Genomic DNA, 6117 nt, shown 5'->3' with positions numbered 1-6117 from the left:
CAATAAGGCACTGCACATTAATGCTTTTTTTAAACATTTTTTTAAAATCCTCACCTGATGACCTGCTTTTATTGATGAGAGAGAGAGAGAGAGAGAGAGAGAGAGAGAGAGAGAGAGAGAGAGAAACATAGATTAGATACTTCCAGCAGGTTCCCTGACCTAGAATCAAATAGGAGACCTTTAGGTGCACAGGATGATGCTCCAATCAACTGAGCCTCACTGGCAAGAGATTGATGCATTTTATTTGAAATTATCCTATATAATAAAGAGGTAATATGCTAATTGTCCTAAAGGTGTTGAGTCACGACCAGGCAGAAGCTGGTGGGTGGGGATGGGGGTGGGACTTCTGCCCACAGCGCTAACCTATCTGGGATGTGGAAGCCGCTCTGACTCATGGGTAGGGACGGAGGCTGCTGGCCAAGCCCGAGTCTGACTTTGGCAGGGCAGCAGGAACCCGAGGCCACCCCAACCCCCGCAAGTTCCCAGCTGGATGGTAGGGCAGGCGACATCTCCATTCACGGTGCCCAGGGATGGCTTCAAGGGGCACGGGGCCTCGCTGCAGGCTGCTGTGCCACCACTGCAGCTGCTGCTCGGCGGGAGCCAGTGGCCTGGAGCCAGGGTGGGCAGACTGCAGAGCCTGCTAGCACCATGCACTCCTCCCCACCCTGCCCTGGCCCCAAGCCTGCCCACCCTGCCCCACACTTCAGACAGAGGGAGGAGGCTCACCACCATCACCATCAGCAGGGACCAGTGCCTTGTGGGCGAGCTGCTCCTGCCCCCAGTGGTGGAACGGGGAGGAGGGCACTGGGTGCAGGGAGGAGACTTCAGCTGGGATTCTCCTGATTCTGGGAATGGGCCCCACCTGGGCCTGGTGGGGAGCTTAGGAAGTCTGGCTGAGCAGGCGCAGGTTCATACCAACTGTTACTCTGCCATCTTCCTCCAGCTCTCCAAGCTAGCTCCCCTGCCCCACCTGCCTAGGGGAATGGGCTCTGGGCGACCTCCCCGAGCACAGACTGTGGGCCCAGAGACTAGAGGAAGAGTGTCCAGCAAAGCCAGGGCGGGGGCCAGTGCAGAACTACCAGGGAAGAGCTGCTTCAGTGTCTTGGTGAACTTTGCAACTGACCCAAGGAGGAAACTGAGAGGGGAGAGGCCGGGAGCTCTGGATTCCCAGTGCTTTAGTCACTTGGAAACAGCCCTGCTCAGAATGCGAGGTGGCTGTATGTTCAGCTGAGAAGTGAGGGGGCTGAACACCACCGTTGCTGGGCTCTGATCAGTCCGAGGCCCAAGCATCCACCACAAGAAGGAAAAAACAGAGAGAGGGGCCTGGAGGAAGGGAGGACAATTGAAGGAAACCATGTCTATACTTTTCCCAGCCCTCTCCCTCTTTCTGCTGCCTACGAAAGCCCCAGGCCTGTCCACAGTGCTGTCTCCACATTTTAGTCCCCTGTTTTCCAACCACAGAGGAAAGAAATAAGGAAGGAGTCTGTGCTGCCTCTAGAAAGTATCTATATACCTGACCAGCCAGTCGCCTGTTGCACAGGGAGGCCAGACCATGGCTTAGGCCCTTCCCCAGGGGGAGAGGGCCTAAGCCATCAGTAGGACATCCCATGAGGGCTCCTGGACTGTGAGGGGTGGCAGGCTGGGATGGGGGACCCCCCCCTTGCCCCCCGCACAAATTTCATGCACCAGGCATCTAGTTTTGTAATAAGAAGAAAGCAAGAAACATAGAGCACATACTTAAAAATACAGTCTGGCAAGGATGAACAGTGAATCTAGAGGACCAGAAGGAAAGGTATACCATGAGAATTTGAGGTATGGCAATAATTAAAAATAGGGACCAACACAGTGACAAAGGTGAATTCCCCATCCCTTATAATAGCTAAAAATGAGTCTTTGCAGAACTGTGCAGACAAAATCCTTTTGATGCTCCTGATATTGAAAAACATGATTTAACTCCTTGCATGTATCTTTAAAGGTGAAAACACATTAATACATTGAAAGTTTCATGAATAAAACTGTCTTTGGAATTACCTACCTTATTTGTGTGGATACACTTAGTGAATTTACGATGATTAATGGTAATACGATGAACACCAAAGCGCATAATAATGATTTGTTACTTATTATAAAACATTGCCAATATTTTGTACACCCAAGCAGCACAACATGCAAGAAATTCAATGAAACCTTTTTAAACAAGCCATGGGGAAAAGGAAGAGCAGATCAAGACACACACTCTCTCTCTGGGGACAGAGGCCTCTCTTCCATCATAAATCGATTGCTCTGGCACCCATGAAAGGCAACAGGGGCAGTTAGAGGACTCCACAGAGATATGATTGTCACAAAGGAAGAAGAAACAGAAGTCTGCCTCAAAGGAACACCGTGTTTCTAAATCCATGGAAATACAAAAACAAAACTTTCTTTAAAATTAAAAACTTGTGAATTCTGAATAGCTGGAAACAATACAAAGAAGTAACAGAAACACCCTGACACCTTCAAGAATAATTTGAAGATGCGGGATGCCCACAGTTCAACACAGCTGCCGATTTTTTAAAAATGCACCAAATCTCAGCAAGCCATCTTTTGCACTCACTCCCTACTTGGAGGATTTGTGGCAAATGAGTGCAGGCCAGGAAAAATGGTGGGAAGGGAGAACAGAAGAGCTAGTCATGAGGACAATGTGGACATGAGAGCACTCAGGAGAACGTAAGTCCACACTATGGGGGAAATATTAAACACTGAAATCAATGTCTTGGTAGATCGAAGCACAGTCTAACAAGTTATCGGAAAGGGATTTTAAAATGTGCATGACTTGAAGTAACAGTTTTTAAAATACGTAATTCATGGAGTGCTTAAAAACAAGCAAAAAAGGAGGAGAGAGGAGCCCTTTGGAAACTGAGTGATGAAGGGTCAGTGATGCAAGAAAGGTAAATTTGGGTCCTATAAGACCAAGAAGCTAAAAACATCAGAGAACACACACATTGTTTCCCACTAAACACACACATGCACACACCCATACCAGTACACATACCACAGCACACCCAGTAAAGAATATAAAGTTTGATACTGTGAAAAAAGAGGGCACTGTCAAAAAAGGAATCCTCTAAACTAAAATATTAATGGAGAAAAGAAGCTAAAAAGTCATGTAAAGTTATTTTTAAATATCAGAAAATAACACTCAATACAGCTCAAGTGATGAAATCCCCCCTAAAAAGAAAATAACCACATATCAAAAGACACCGTAAGACAACACTCAAATTAAGTTAAATGTACTCCAACAAAAATTTTGGGATAGGAAAACCACTTTGAAACAAAACTTCAAAGTGAAAAATATAAATGGGTAAAAAAAAAAAAAGTTAGGGGTAAGGATGAAAGATTACTTGTTTGAACTCAGAAAAGAAATGAAAGAAAAAGTATAATCTAGAAATAAAGACTGACTTACAAGATGTCCAAAGACTAAGAAAGGCAAAAGAATATCTAATGACTCATTGAAGAAAGCAAGCAAACACCAAAAAGGAAAATATTATTGAGATTTTAAAAAGAAAGAAATGAAAAGATCTAGAGGAAAAGTAGCAAAAATAAGAAGTGGCAAAGAATGATAACATTTACCTATTTGAAGACTCAAAATAACAACAACAATTCCATTTTACTAATATTTAAATGTATAATCCACAATTTTTTTTTTTTCACTCATAGGGAAGAGTTGAATCTACATACTAAAAATACCCATAGGTACATGGAAAAAATGAGCTGAAAAAATGAACTCATTTTATTACTAGGGGCCTGGTGCATGGACTCATGCACCAGTGTGGTCCCTTGGCCTGGCCTGCAGGGATTGGACCTAAATTGGCTCTCTGACATTCCACGAGGGTTCTGGATTGTGAGAGGTCAGTACTCGGGTGATGTACCCCAGAATCAGGCTCTCTCCTCTCTGGTTCCGGGTGTGTCACCCGAGAACCGCAGCTGCCAAGTCAACGCAGCTTGGCAGCTCCCATGTTGAGCGTCTGGCCCCGGGTCATCAGTGCACATCATAGCTACTGGCCAAATGGCTGGCTGCTTAGGCTTTTATATATATAGACTAAAGGTCCAGTGCACGAATTCATGCATGGGTGGGGAGTCCCTCGGGGTGGCCTGTGGGGATCAGGCCCCAGCTCGCACCCTCAGGCTTGCAGCCCCAGTTCGTGCCCCAGCCTCACAGCTGCACAGCCCTGGCACCCCGCTGTGGGCTGGTGCTCAACTGCTCCACCATCCCGCCTACAGAGTGATCGTTTAGGGCCGAGTCCCTACCCAGCTCCCTCAGTGCCTGGGAGCCAGGCAGCGGCCCTGCCCCTCACCGCTGCCACTGGTTGCTGTCTGCAGGGCAATCTGGCCCCTGCTCTAACCCTTCTTGTCCTGGCACAGCCCGCTGACCTGCTCCACCATCCCGCCTCAGTCCGGGTTTTGTCAGGGCCCATCAGGACTGGCAGTGCCTCCACTGCTGCCTGCTGCCAGGGCTGCATTGCCAATGCCCGCCATGTTCTCCACCACCCCCTGGTGATCAGCTCACATCATAGTGAGCAGTCTAACTCCTGGTCTCCTGGTCAAACAACCACCCGAGGGGACAATTTGCATATTAGCCTTTTATTATATAGGATAATACAAAGCTATAAAAAATGAAGACAATGATCTTTATGGACTGGTATGGAATAAATGTAAGCTATATATTTAAAAATATTTTTATTGATTTCAGAGAGAAGGGAGAGAGAGATAGAAACATCAATAATGAGAGAAAATTATTGATGGGCTGCCTCCTGCACACACCCTACTGGGGATCAAGCCTGAAACCTGGGCATGTGCCCTTGACCGGAATTGAATGTAGGATCCTTCAGTCCACAGGCCAATGCTTCATCCACGGAGCCAAACCAGCTAGGGTACTACACTATGTTTTTAAGTGAAAAAAAGCAAAGTGGAAGAAAGGTATATCTATGGCCTTCTAAATTTAATGTAAAGAAGAAGTGGTACATCTACACAATGGAATACTACGCTGCTGTAAAAAAGAAAGAACTCTTACCATTCGCAATAGCATGGATGGACATGGAGAGCATTATGCTAAGTGAAATAAGCCAGTCGGAGAAAGATAAATATCACATGATCTCACTTGTTTTTTGAATATAATGAACAATATAAACTGGTGAAAAAAATGGAGACAGAGAAGCATCAAACAGACTGTCAAACTTCAGAGGAAAGGCGGGAGGGGGGGTGGGGTAAGAGATCAACCAAAGGACTGGTATGCATGCATATAAGCATAACCAATGGACACAGAAAAGAGGGGGTTGAGGGCATGTGCTGGGGAATGGGGGTGGCCAGGGAGAAGTCAATTGGGGAAAAGGGAGAAATATGTAATACTTTAAACAATAAAGAATTTTAAAAAAGAATATATATATATATATATATATATATATATATATATATATATATATGAAAATATACATGTACCTGATTTTTTATGCAAAGCTGCAATATAGAAAAGCTAAGTCAGAAATTAAAGACATTCCTTACCTATAGCAGTGATTTTCAACCGGTATGCTACAAGAATTTTTAAAACATGCACTACCTGACTATTCAGTCAGGGGCACTGACTTCTTTCCCCTTAGATTGTCAAAAAAAGAAAACAACAACAGCCAACACAATAATAGCCTTCCAGTGTGAATGAATCAATATTATACCATTTTTTTGTGAGATTGGCAAAAATATATATTTTTTGGTGTGCTGCAAAATTTTACTTTATGTGTGTCATGGGATGATAAAGGTTGAAAACTACTGCCCATAACTACAACCTACAGGACAGTAGAACTCTGCTCTCAGGTAGATGTGTCCATCCCTCTTTCCTCTTCATTCCTTCCATCCCTTTCCCCAACCTACTAATGTTAAGTAAATGCCTTTCTATCACAAAGTATTCTATTTCAATGTGGAAGGGAATGTAAATATTAATTTACACAACAGTCATGGTTACTAAAAACAAAATCCTAACTGCAGAAAAAATAGCCTAATTTTAAATTTTATGTGAAATAATTTATTTTAAAATGTTTTATTTCTGTTGTTGCAGGGATCCTACAGAGGGCACTGGGGTAGAACAGA

The sequence above is a fragment of the Myotis nattereri genome (assembly GCF_964212035.1).
Source record: "Myotis nattereri genome assembly, chromosome: 8".
Taxonomy (NCBI): domain Eukaryota; kingdom Metazoa; phylum Chordata; class Mammalia; order Chiroptera; family Vespertilionidae; genus Myotis; species Myotis nattereri.
The sequence above is the reverse complement of the archived record's forward strand: the minus strand, read 5'-3'. Positions refer to the sequence as shown.